The sequence below is a fragment of the Phyllobates terribilis genome, unplaced genomic scaffold (genome assembly GCF_046119375.1).
Source record: "Phyllobates terribilis strain yellow unplaced genomic scaffold, ASM4611937v1 Scaffold_377__1_contigs__length_1856515, whole genome shotgun sequence".
In the NCBI taxonomy this organism is placed as follows: Eukaryota; Metazoa; Chordata; class Amphibia; order Anura; family Dendrobatidae; genus Phyllobates; species Phyllobates terribilis.
The window spans coordinates 590,986-604,226 of record NW_027363137.1 but is presented as its reverse complement, the minus strand read 5'-3'; the positions used below and the strand labels follow the sequence as shown (position 1 = coordinate 604,226).

General features: G+C 50.4%; 5 non-coding genes and 1 pseudogene across 5 annotated transcripts; all 6 read right to left on the bottom strand.

Moving 5' to 3' along the window:
• Window positions 1-1,002: 1,002 nt before the first annotated feature.
• Window positions 1,003-1,193, bottom strand: LOC141223647 (U2 spliceosomal RNA). Its single transcript, XR_012291213.1, has one exon. It is a non-coding gene; the product is annotated as a U2 spliceosomal RNA (small nuclear RNA).
• Window positions 1,194-2,308: 1,115 nt separating this feature from the next.
• LOC141223646 (U2 spliceosomal RNA) lies at window positions 2,309-2,499 on the bottom strand. The gene has a single exon (XR_012291212.1). It is a non-coding gene; the product is annotated as a U2 spliceosomal RNA (small nuclear RNA).
• A 1,115-nt stretch (window positions 2,500-3,614) lies between these two features.
• LOC141223576 (U2 spliceosomal RNA) lies at window positions 3,615-3,805 on the bottom strand. Its single transcript, XR_012291144.1, has one exon. It is a non-coding gene; the product is annotated as a U2 spliceosomal RNA (small nuclear RNA).
• A 1,115-nt stretch (window positions 3,806-4,920) lies between these two features.
• Window positions 4,921-5,111, bottom strand: LOC141223645 (U2 spliceosomal RNA). Its single transcript, XR_012291211.1, has one exon. It is a non-coding gene; the product is annotated as a U2 spliceosomal RNA (small nuclear RNA).
• A 1,115-nt stretch (window positions 5,112-6,226) lies between these two features.
• On the bottom strand, window positions 6,227-6,419 carry LOC141223747 (U2 spliceosomal RNA). The gene has a single exon (XR_012291306.1). It is a non-coding gene; the product is annotated as a U2 spliceosomal RNA (small nuclear RNA).
• A 6,414-nt stretch (window positions 6,420-12,833) lies between these two features.
• On the bottom strand, window positions 12,834-12,925 carry LOC141223814 (U2 spliceosomal RNA; annotated as a pseudogene).
• Between the last annotated feature and the right edge of the window lie 316 nt (window positions 12,926-13,241).

The window sequence follows — 13,241 nt, the reverse complement described above, 5'->3', positions numbered from 1 at the left end:
TACATGCCTGCACTTTTCGGCTTGCTGCTGCTGCAATCCACGCGTTTTAGATCTGCATAACTCCACCTCTTTAAACACAGCACCTTCACCCCCTGCTGTTCCCACCCGCCTCAACACCGTTGGAAGGGAGGAGAACCAATTAAGGCGGGGGGTGGGGTGGAACGAGCAGCTGTCTACCCTTAGCAGGAGGGCTCCTGATTACATACCTCTCCTGCTGCTGCTGCTGCTGGCTGTCCAGCAGCAGACTGAAGGTGGCTGCTGCTGTGCACAGGTATATAAAGGCTCAGAGCCTATTATGACACGCGCAGCCAGCGTTCCATTGCCACATTCCATCTACTGCAGGCAGGATACCTGGCTGGCTGAATGTCGCTGAGAAGCTCACAGAGACCGCCATAAGCAACAGTTTAACAGAATGCCACAGACTAATCAACCAAACTTTTTGGGTTGGGTTCTCTTTTATAGTCTGCAGGCATTAAATGAAAGAAGTCAGTGTTCCAGCAGAAGGAGACAACGTTTCAGAAAAGGCATTGTAGCAAACCAAAAAAGAAATTTTAAGCGCAGCAGAGTAACCAGCGCACATACCTGTTAGCTCAGGTGAGTTTAAAAGGCTGCTGTTGATAACAAGGGCATTTGCTAAATAGATGGTGTGTGTGCAACAATATACTGAAAGGTCAATTATATTGTGCAGCTTATCTCACCACCTGTAGTTATTTAGGTGAAAGCTCCAAAATGCTTGCCTAATATGTCTGTTTATCCAAAAGGAAGTAAAAAGGGAGAGCTAGAAAGATAGCATTGCATCACATTACATGGCAATGCAATGCACAGTTGCTGAAGTTGAACCAAAATGAGCTTGTAATCTGGCTTCTGCAACTTTGAACATGAAAAATCCAATGAGGAGAAGAAAAGCAAAGCCAAAGAGTCCATCCCAAAATCCGACAAACAAGCAAAATGAACAAAAAACATTGAATTCAATTCTTTCTGATTTTAGAAACTGCATTAAAGAAGGGGTGCACCGGTCCTGGAGATACTGCAATACCAGGTCAATGCGTGGAGTGGACAGAGCAAGCTCTTTTTCCATCTCCCTGTTCTAAAAATCCATTTAATATATGGTCCCCAGATAGGGGACGTATCAGATATTAAACTGATAAGAACAGATACTACACTTGATCTTAGCCAAAAGGCCGAGAAGCGATAACCAGAATTGGTTTCAAACTACGGAGCCACCCAAGGATCCTGAAAAGTCCATTTGTGGAGATGAGCTCCTGGACTCCCGTTAAGAAGACATGTTGTCAACCTCTAGATCCCTTACATGCCTGCACTTTTCGGCTTGCTGCTGCTGCAATCCACGCGTTTTAGATCTGCATAACTCCACCTCTTTAAACACAGCACCTTCACCCCCTGCTGTTCCCACCCGCCTCAACACCGTTGGAAGGGAGGAGAACCAATTAAGGCGGGGGGTGGGGTGGAACGAGCAGCTGTCTACCCTTAGCAGGAGGGCTCCTGATTACATACCTCTCCTGCTGCTGCTGCTGCTGGCTGTCCAGCAGCAGACTGAAGGTGGCTGCTGCTGTGCACAGGTATATAAAGGCTCAGAGCCTATTATGACACGCGCAGCCAGCGTTCCATTGCCACATTCCATCTACTGCAGGCAGGATACCTGGCTGGCTGAATGTCGCTGAGAAGCTCACAGAGACCGCCATAAGCAACAGTTTAACAGAATGCCACAGACTAATCAACCAAACTTTTTGGGTTGGGTTCTCTTTTATAGTCTGCAGGCATTAAATGAAAGAAGTCAGTGTTCCAGCAGAAGGAGACAACGTTTCAGAAAAGGCATTGTAGCAAACCAAAAAAGAAATTTTAAGCGCAGCAGAGTAACCAGCGCACATACCTGTTAGCTCAGGTGAGTTTAAAAGGCTGCTGTTGATAACAAGGGCATTTGCTAAATAGATGGTGTGTGTGCAACAATATACTGAAAGGTCAATTATATTGTGCAGCTTATCTCACCACCTGTAGTTATTTAGGTGAAAGCTCCAAAATGCTTGCCTAATATGTCTGTTTATCCAAAAGGAAGTAAAAAGGGAGAGCTAGAAAGATAGCATTGCATCACATTACATGGCAATGCAATGCACAGTTGCTGAAGTTGAACCAAAATGAGCTTGTAATCTGGCTTCTGCAACTTTGAACATGAAAAATCCAATGAGGAGAAGAAAAGCAAAGCCAAAGAGTCCATCCCAAAATCCGACAAACAAGCAAAATGAACAAAAAACATTGAATTCAATTCTTTCTGATTTTAGAAACTGCATTAAAGAAGGGGTGCACCGGTCCTGGAGATACTGCAATACCAGGTCAATGCGTGGAGTGGACAGAGCAAGCTCTTTTTCCATCTCCCTGTTCTAAAAATCCATTTAATATATGGTCCCCAGATAGGGGACGTATCAGATATTAAACTGATAAGAACAGATACTACACTTGATCTTAGCCAAAAGGCCGAGAAGCGATAACCAGAATTGGTTTCAAACTACGGAGCCACCCAAGGATCCTGAAAAGTCCATTTGTGGAGATGAGCTCCTGGACTCCCGTTAAGAAGACATGTTGTCAACCTCTAGATCCCTTACATGCCTGCACTTTTCGGCTTGCTGCTGCTGCAATCCACGCGTTTTAGATCTGCATAACTCCACCTCTTTAAACACAGCACCTTCACCCCCTGCTGTTCCCACCCGCCTCAACACCGTTGGAAGGGAGGAGAACCAATTAAGGCGGGGGGTGGGGTGGAACGAGCAGCTGTCTACCCTTAGCAGGAGGGCTCCTGATTACATACCTCTCCTGCTGCTGCTGCTGCTGGCTGTCCAGCAGCAGACTGAAGGTGGCTGCTGCTGTGCACAGGTATATAAAGGCTCAGAGCCTATTATGACATGCGCAGCCAGCGTTCCATTGCCACATTCCATCTACTGCAGGCAGGATACCTGGCTGGCTGAATGTCGCTGAGAAGCTCACAGAGACCGCCATAAGCAACAGTTTAACAGAATGCCACAGACTAATCAACCAAACTTTTTGGGTTGGGTTCTCTTTTATAGTCTGCAGGCATTAAATGAAAGAAGTCAGTGTTCCAGCAGAAGGAGACAACGTTTCAGAAAAGGCATTGTAGCAAACCAAAAAAGAAATTTTAAGCGCAGCAGAGTAACCAGCGCACATACCTGTTAGCTCAGGTGAGTTTAAAAGGCTGCTGTTGATAACAAGGGCATTTGCTAAATAGATGGTGTGTGTGCAACAATATACTGAAAGGTCAATTATATTGTGCAGCTTATCTCACCACCTGTAGTTATTTAGGTGAAAGCTCCAAAATGCTTGCCTAATATGTCTGTTTATCCAAAAGGAAGTAAAAAGGGAGAGCTAGAAAGATAGCATTGCATCACATTACATGGCAATGCAATGCACAGTTGCTGAAGTTGAACCAAAATGAGCTTGTAATCTGGCTTCTGCAACTTTGAACATGAAAAATCCAATGAGGAGAAGAAAAGCAAAGCCAAAGAGTCCATCCCAAAATCCGACAAACAAGCAAAATGAACAAAAAACATTGAATTCAATTCTTTCTGATTTTAGAAACTGCATTAAAGAAGGGGTGCACCGGTCCTGGAGATACTGCAATACCAGGTCAATGCGTGGAGTGGATAGAGCAAGCTCTTTTTCCATCTCCCTGTTCTAAAAATCCATTTAATATATGGTCCCCAGATAGGGGACGTATCAGATATTAAACTGATAAGAACAGATACTACACTTGATCTTAGCCAAAAGGCCGAGAAGCGATAACCAGAATTGGTTTCAAACTACGGAGCCACCCAAGGATCCTGAAAAGTCCATTTGTGGAGATGAGCTCCTGGACTCCCGTTAAGAAGACATGTTGTCAACCTCTAGATCCCTTACATGCCTGCACTTTTCGGCTTGCTGCTGCTGCAATCCACGCGTTTTAGATCTGCATAACTCCACCTCTTTAAACACAGCACCTTCACCCCCTGCTGTTCCCACCCGCCTCAACACCGTTGGAAGGGAGGAGAACCAATTAAGGCGGGGGGTGGGGTGGAACGAGCAGCTGTCTACCCTTAGCAGGAGGGCTCCTGATTACATACCTCTCCTGCTGCTGCTGCTGCTGGCTGTCCAGCAGCAGACTGAAGGTGGCTGCTGCTGTGCACAGGTATATAAAGGCTCAGAGCCTATTATGACACGCGCAGCCAGCGTTCCATTGCCACATTCCATCTACTGCAGGCAGGATACCTGGCTGGCTGAATGTCGCTGAGAAGCTCACAGAGACCGCCATAAGCAACAGTTTAACAGAATGCCACAGACTAATCAACCAAACTTTTTGGGTTGGGTTCTCTTTTATAGTCTGCAGGCATTAAATGAAAGAAGTCAGTGTTCCAGCAGAAGGAGACAACGTTTCAGAAAAGGCATTGTAGCAAACCAAAAAAGAAATTTTAAGCGCAGCAGAGTAACCAGCGCACATACCTGTTAGCTCAGGTGAGTTTAAAAGGCTGCTGTTGATAACAAGGGCATTTGCTAAATAGATGGTGTGTGTGCAACAATATACTGAAAGGTCAATTATATTGTGCAGCTTATCTCACCACCTGTAGTTATTTAGGTGAAAGCTCCAAAATGCTTGCCTAATATGTCTGTTTATCCAAAAGGAAGTAAAAAGGGAGAGCTAGAAAGATAGCATTGCATCACATTACATGGCAATGCAATGCACAGTTGCTGAAGTTGAACCAAAATGAGCTTGTAATCTGGCTTCTGCAACTTTGAACATGAAAAATCCAATGAGGAGAAGAAAAGCAAAGCCAAAGAGTCCATCCCAAAATCCGACAAACAAGCAAAATGAACAAAAAACATTGAATTCAATTCTTTCTGATTTTAGAAACTGCATTAAAGAAGGGGTGCACCGGTCCTGGAGATACTGCAATACCAGGTCAATGCGTGGAGTGGACAGAGCAAGCTCTTTTTCCATCTCCCTGTTCTAAAAATCCATTTAATATATGGTCCCCAGATAGGGGACGTATCAGATATTAAACTGATAAGAACAGATACTACACTTGATCTTAGCCAAAAGGCCGAGAAGCGATAACCAGAATTGGTTTCAAACTACGGAGCCACCCAAGGATCCTGAAAAGTCCATTTGTGGAGATGAGCTCCTGGACTCCCGTTAAGAAGACATGTTGTCAACCTCTAGATCCCTTACATGCCTGCACTTTTCGGCTTGCTGCTGCTGCAATCCACGCGTTTTAGATCTGCATAACTCCACCTCTTTAAACACAGCACCTTCACCCCCTGCTGTTCCCACCCGCCTCAACACCGTTGGAAGGGAGGAGAACCAATTAAGGCGGGGGGTGGGGTGGAACGAGCAGCTGTCTACCCTTAGCAGGAGGGCTCCTGATTACATACCTCTCCTGCTGCTGCTGCTGCTGGCTGTCCAGCAGCAGACTGAAGGTGGCTGCTGCTGTGCACAGGTATATAAAGGCTCAGAGCCTATTATGACACGCGCAGCCAGCGTTCCATTGCCACATTCCATCTACTGCAGGCAGGATACCTGGCTGGCTGAATGTCGCTGAGAAGCTCACAGAGACCGCCATAAGCAACAGTTTAACAGAATGCCACAGACTAATCAACCAAACTTTTTGGGTTGGGTTCTCTTTTATAGTCTGCAGGCATTAAATGAAAGAAGTCAGTGTTCCAGCAGAAGGAGACAACGTTTCAGAAAAGGCATTGTAGCAAACCAAAAAAGAAATTTTAAGCGCAGCAGAGTAACCAGCGCACATACCTGTTAGCTCAGGTGAGTTTAAAAGGCTGCTGTTGATAACAAGGGCATTTGCTAAATAGATGGTGTGTGTGCAACAATATACTGAAAGGTCAATTATATTGTGCAGCTTATCTCACCACCTGTAGTTATTTAGGTGAAAGCTCCAAAATGCTTGCCTAATATGTCTGTTTATCCAAAAGGAAGTAAAAAGGGAGAGCTAGAAAGATAGCATTGCATCACATTACATGGCAATGCAATGCACAGTTGCTGAAGTTGAACCAAAATGAGCTTGTAATCTGGCTTCTGCAACTTTGAACATGAAAAATCCAATGAGGAGAAGAAAAGCAAAGCCAAAGAGTCCATCCCAAAATCCGACAAACAAGCAAAATGAACAAAAAACATTGAATTCAATTCTTTCTGATTTTAGAAACTGCATTAAAGAAGGGGTGCACCGGTCCTGGAGATACTGCAATACCAGGTCAATGCGTGGAGTGGACAGAGCAAGCTCTTTTTCCATCTCCCTGTTCTAAAAATCCATTTAATATATGGTCCCCAGATAGGGGACGTATCAGATATTAAACTGATAAGAACAGATTTTTTGATTGAATATATCTTTTATTAGCACAAAAAATAAGTTAACAGACAGTGTACAGTGCCGCAGCCCAGTACACACAGAATTCTACATCATATTTACATAGCATGAGGATACGACGCACTAACTAGACACATCACACCCCTATGCTACACAAAACACTCAATCTGAAAGAAAAGCATGTCAATCAATACAGTACGACGAACCGTGATAAGGGATGGGGATTGGGAAAAAGGGGATGGGGAGGGGAAAATCACTGGCCCGAAGCTTTATTGAAAGACAAGACACATAAGGGGAGAGGGGGAGGAGGGGTTTAGTCCTCGTCCTCCGGACCGTCCATGATGGAATAGTCTCTGAGCAGGCTGTGGATCAGCCTGCGGCAGTCCTGGATGGACATCCTCTCCCTCCTCAAGATGAGCCGGTTCCTGGCGACCCAAACGGCATCCTTGAAGCAGTTCATAAGGCGCCAAGCCTCCTGGATGGCTCCGACGGTATGAACCCCAGGGAAGAGTCCGTAAAGCACAGAATGGTGCGATAGGCTCGCCCTGGGGACAGAGTTCCTCAGGTCGTCCTCAAGTGCAGTCAATAGGCGCTGTGCAAATCCGCAGTCCCAAAAAGTGTGCAAAGATGTTTCCTCCACGAAGGGGCACCTTGGGCAGTACCGGGTCTTGCACAGGTTCCGGGCATGCATGAATGACCGGACGGGCAGTCCGCCCTGAATCGCCATCCACGACAAGTCCTTGTGCCCGTTGGTCAGCCTGTCAGACGACACATTTGTCCACACAGTCTCCAGCGTGTCCTGGTGAAGTCCTGTGATGTTCTCCACGTCATCCTTGGCTCTGATTAGCTTGTGGATAGTTTTGGGCTTCCACAAGTCGGGCTTGAGTCCCTCCAGTTGATGCTCCCCCACAAATCGAACGACGTCTCCGTAGAACCATGGCGTCGTCCAGTTGTAGGGGAAGGAGCTGTCCCACTTGTCCCAGCCGAGTCGCCTCCAAAGAGGAAGCAGGAAGAAGCGAGACATGGACCTGCCCGCGGAGCCATTCTTGACTTGCAAAGTCCGGCGGACACAATCACACACAAAAGAGGATCGCAGGAGGGTGGGGATATCTGGAACGCCCTTCCCACCCTTGCGAGGCTCCTTGTACATGACGGCCCGCCTGACTCTGTCCATCTTGGATCCCCAGACAAAGTGAAACACTGTCCTGGTAATGGCCCTGCACACAGTGACGTGTGGGGGCCAGGCCTGCGCCGTGTACTGCAAGACGGGCAGGACCTCATTACGCAGGATGAGTGCCTTACCCTCACAAGTGAGGTGTCTGAGGCTCCAGAGTCCGATCCGTTGCTTCACCTTGGCCAAGCGTTCTTGCCAGGACTTGAGGGCCGCTCCTTCCTTCCCGAACCAGACTCCCAGCACCTTGAGGAAATCCGGTTGAATGTTGAAGGGGAAGGGGGCGGAGGAGGCCGGCTGCCAATCCCCGAAGAGCATGGCTTCCGACTTCCTGCAGTTGACTTTGGCCCCTGAAGCCCGGCCGAACCTCTCACACGTCTGGACGAGGGCGTCGACTGAACCACGATCAGCGCAGAAGACGGTGACGTCGTCCATGTAGAGCGAGCACTTGACCTCGTGTCGTCCCGGACCCGGTGCGGTGATCCCTCTGATCTCTCCATTCTGCCGGATAGCCTCTGCGAAGAGTTCTATAACACAAACAAAAAGAAGAGGTGATAGAGGGCAGCCTTGTCTGACCCCAGAGAGGACAGGGAAGGGGTCAGTCTTCCAGCCGTTCACCAACACCGAGCTGTGGATATCAAAATACATCAGACGGACATACGAACAAAACATGTTACCCAAACCTAACCGGTGCAGAGCTCGGCCCATGAACTCGTGGGAAACCCGGTCGAAGGCCTTCTCCTGATCCAAGGAGACCAGGGCCGCGTGTGCGCGGCGGACCTTGATGTACTCGACCGTGTCCCGCACGAGAGCGAGGCTGTCTGCGATGCGACGTCCAGGGATGCCGCAGGTCTGGTCCGGGTGGATGATCCGTCCGATGACCGTCTTAAGTCGTGTCGCCATCGTCTTGGCCAGGATCTTGTAGTCCACGTTGAGCAGAGTGATGGGACGCCAATTCCTCAGGTCGCACCTCTCTCCCTTCCGCTTGTACAGGATCGTGACCATTCCTTCCCTCAAAGATGGAGGCATTCTACCCTCCACCACCATCTCCTCGTACAGGTCCAACAGGTCCGGACAGATGAGGTCTCCCAGCGCTACATAGAGCTCCGCTGGAAGACCATCACTGCCCGGGGTCCTGCCGGTCCTAAAGGATTTAGCGGCAGAGAGCAATTCGCCCACCATCAGAGGTTTGTCCAAGGCTGCCGTGCCTGCAGGATCAAGATGGTTAGTGATACCTGACAGGAACTTATCAGCAGCGTCGGGGTCGGTAGTCTTGTGGGAGTAGAGTTCGCTGTAGAAGTCGCTGACGACCCTCATCACGTCCTCCTTCCCACGTCGCATGTTTCCGCTCTCGTCTCGCAGCTCGTTCAGGGGCGTGTGACCGGCATGAAGTTTCCTGAAAAAGAATGAGTTACATTTCTCACCCTTCTCCAGATTCTCCACTTTGGAACGGAAGATGATTCGCTTGGACTCCTCCTCAAAGTGCCTTTTCAGGCTCTTCTTGGTCTCCTCCAGCTCCTCCCTCACGTCCCAGCCGCAGTGAAGAAGGTCCTGCAGCGACCGCAGCTCGCGCTGCAGCCCTCTGAAGTCCCTCCTCTTCTCACACGCCTGTTGTCGACCCTTGGCCTGAAAGAAACAGCGAAACTCAAGTTTAACATATTCCCACCAATCAGAGACTGTTTGGAAGCTACCCTTGTAGGACTGCCACATTGCGTAGGCTGCTCTCAGCTCCTCCACGACTTCATCCTGAGCCAGCAGAGCACAATTCAGCTTCCAGGAGCCGGGGCCGGACGGAAAACCGTCGCCGAGGACACCTTGTAAGTGAATGGCTCTGTGGTCGGAGAAGAAGCAGGAGACCATCGAGTGCCTACTCTGCCTGACTGCCCGAGAGGTGAACACAAAGTCAATCCTGGAGCGGAGTGAGCCATCGGGTCGGCTCCACGAATAGTTCGTGGAGCCTCTCCCCATGGAGCCCACCACGTCCTGAAGAGAGGCCTCGGTTACCATCTCGATGAGCAGCTTGGACGTGATGTCCAACTTGGCAGATGTGCCAGAACTACGACCGTCCTCCTCGATGGGGCAGTTGAAATCCCCGGCCATCACTAAGGTCCTGGTGGTGGCAAGCTGAAGCCGCAGGGTCTGGAAAAGCTCCAAACGCTCATTCTTCAGTGGGGACGCATACACGTTGATGAACCTGACAGGTTCTCCCGCCCAGTTGCCATCTACAACAAGAGCCCTGCCGCAGATGAGCTCCTGGACGGACTCAAGCGTGAATGCGCCCCCCCTGATCAGAATTGCGACCCCCGCAGACTTGCAGTCACCCCCACCGGACCAGTAGGATGGACCGTGGGACCACTCCCTGGCCAGATGTTTGAAGGACCTAGAGGAGGGAAGGGAACATTCCTGCAACATATAAACATCACACAACTGGGAAGTAAGGAAGGCATAAATAGTCTGACGTCTGAACTTGTCCTTGATGCTCCTGACATTAATGGAAAATAAGTTAATATTAGCCATCATGTAGGGAAAAAAGAAAAAGTTAGCGCAGGCAATACACCTTAGTTACCACTCCGGTCGGGTGGTCCCTCGTCGGTGTTGACTGCTGGTGACGGGATCACTAGCAGGCCCTCTTCCTCCATCTGGTCAAGCAGCGCGGCCTCGATCTCGGCGACCACCAGTTCCTCCTCTTCTGGCTCGGCCACCAGGGTCTCAACCATGTGCTCCATCTCTTCTGGCTCAGGGAGGGTATCCTCCTTTTCGCCTACGAAATCCAGAATCTTCTTTTTGGAGGATTCAGTAGCAGGGCTGTCCTCCACCTTCCTCTTTCCCCGGGTTGGAACTGGGGAGACAAGAAGGGGAAAATCCTCCTCGGAATAGATAGCGGCGGGTGGAGGAAAGGTTAATTCCACCGCTACCATGGTCTGGGGAGGGAGAGTGGCTGCCGGGGCAGGGGAAAGGACACCTGCTGAGGAGTAGGGGAAGGAGGAAGAGGAAGTGGAATCCTCAGCAGGGGTGGCCGGGGTGGGGGGGGATTGGACGGGGGTGGCAGGGGGAGGGATCGAGAGAGGGGTGACAGAACTCTTACCCTCCTTTGACTTTTTCTTCTGCTTCGGAGCTGCTGGGACCGTCGCTGGGGCTTTGGCCACCGACTCCTTGACCGCTTTGGCCTTGGTCGTCTCGGCCTTGGCCGCTGGGGCCTTGGTCGTCGCGTCCTTGACCTTCACAGGCCTGGTCGTCGGGGCCTTGTCCTCCGTAGCTGGAGTCGTCGCAACCACCGATGCCCAGGATCTCTCACGCCTGGGGCAATCCTTGTACAGATGAGCCGCCAGCCCACACAGGTTGCAGGACGTCTTCTTCGGGCAGTCCTTCGAGCTGTGTCCCGTCACTCGACAAATCCTGCAGGCATCCTCCTTGCAGTCCTTCATCTCGTGGCCGTTCTTGCCGCATCTCCTGCAGTTCCGCGGCATGTCCGGGTAATAGATGAGGCCGTAGGAGTTGCCCAGGGAGAATGTCGGGGGCAGGTGCCGAAGTCCGTCTGAGTACGCCAGGTCCCTGTGAAGTCTAACGGTCACCGACCACTTACCTGTCCAGAAGCCGAGTCCATTCAGGATGTGAGAGGGTTCCTTCACAACCAAACAGAAGCGTCTCAGGAAGGTACAGATGTCTTGGCCTGGGGTGTGCGGGTTGCGCATGGAGACCGTGATCCTCCTTTCATCCCTCTGGATAGGGCAGCTACCTGTAAAGGCAGAGAAAGAATTATCCGGTCCTTTTGCGCTTACCATTTCCCAGAACCTCCTGCAGGTGTTCACAGTGGCGAAGGTGACGAAGAAGATCCCCGTCAAGAAGGTCTGGATGCTGAGGGTGTCCGACCTGGAGAAGCCTCGATCCAGCAGCATCTTCTGGCAGAACACGTCCGAGGACATGTCCGGCACCCTCCCATCCACTTCCTTCAGCTTCAGGGCCACCGTCTGCCGCATCCATGGCTCCAGGGCTGGAGCTTCGTGGCGGGGCTTCTGGGGTCCCTTCTGCTGGCCAGTCGTGGAGGCAGAGTCCTTGGGGTCAGAATCGGCTCCTGGCTGGGCCCTCCTGGCTGTCCCCAGCTCCAGGCTCTTCTTTTCGGCCTTCCTCGCAGCGCTTGCCATGGCTTTCCTCCTGCAGTTACTTCTTGGAGCTGGATCTGGAACTCTTCCCGGAATGGGTGGAGCTATGCAGATTCTTCTCCCGTCGTGTTCTGGACAAATTCCCCGAAAGGTCTTTGTCTCGATGATTTTCTTCCTCGAAGATTCCACAGGACAGCCCGATTCTTCTCCGAGTCTTCGTCTTCTTCTGGATTCTTTAGAGCTTCTTCCTCCCACCGATATCCGCCTTCGTTCTCCGATGTCAGCTGGGATCCGAAGCTCTTCTCCTTCCGAGTTCGATCGCTCTCGTCAAGTGTAGATCGTAGCTCTTGTGTTCTTAAAAGAACAGATTTTTTTTTTTTGAAAGCCCGAAATCGTGTACAAAACCCGAGTGCGCTTAAAAAAGTGACAAGTGCCACAAAAAAAGTGCACTAGGATGCTGGTCTTCTTGAAACCCTCTCCAAAAGGAGAAGGGTCCCCCAAACCATTCCCCGTCCCTCCGAGCCAAAAGGCCACAGCGAGGAACAGGGACAAAAAGCCACCTCCATCCGAAGCCAGAGGCGACCCAATCTTACCCCCAGCACCTGCCCGAGTTCTCACCCGAGCAAGGCACTGGGAGCCAAAGACTGTGCTCCCCTCCCGGAAGAGGGGAGCCAACAACGCTCTCCTCCCGAAAGAGGAGAGCCAGGGGGGTTCAGGGGGGAGCGGAACCTGATGGCCACACACTCCCCCCCTAGACCTGCCAAGAGAGGAACCCGTAAGGGAACCGCATCCCGACAAAATCCTAGTAGGACGTGACACACGTGAATAAGTGGACACACAGTGACAAAGAAATTAAATAAATAGTGAAGGTTTCACAGTATAATACTGCCCGGACCTTCGACCGGGAATTGAAAAATTCCCCATCCTAAGGCCAAAAGGCCCGGAATAAGGGTGTGTGCGAAGAAAGAAAATTTGAAGTGCTTGTGCAAATGTGCCATAAACTCAAGTGGGGTTCCCAATCCCAGTGAGTTAAGGCACCCCAGGGTCACCACTCCTGGGGCACTTCACACTTCGGGCTTTCGATCTTCCCCGGCCCAATGGCGTCGATCCTGGGGGGCCATGCTTTCCACCATATGACTATATTAGCCACCTGGCGTACTAACAAGCGCCTAAACCCCAGTGTGCATAATGTATCAATCTACTAGGGCGGCCAACATCCAAAACCGCCTTTTCGAAAGATACTACACTTGATCTTAGCCAAAAGGCCGAGAAGCGATAACCAGAATTGGTTTCAAACTACGGAGCCACCCAAGGATCCTGAAAAGTCCATTTGTGGAGATGAGCTCCTGGACTCCCGTTAAGAAGACGTGTTGTCAACCTCTAGATCCCTTACATGCCTGCACTTTTCGGCTTGCTGCTGCTGCAATCCACGCGTTTTAGATCTGCATAACTCCACCTCTTTAAACACAGCACCTTCACCCCCTGCTGTTCCCACCCGCCTCAACACCGTTGGAAGGGAGGAGAACCAATTAAGGCGGGGGGTGGGGTGGAACGAGCAGCTGTCTACCCTTAGCAGGAGGGCTCCTGATTACA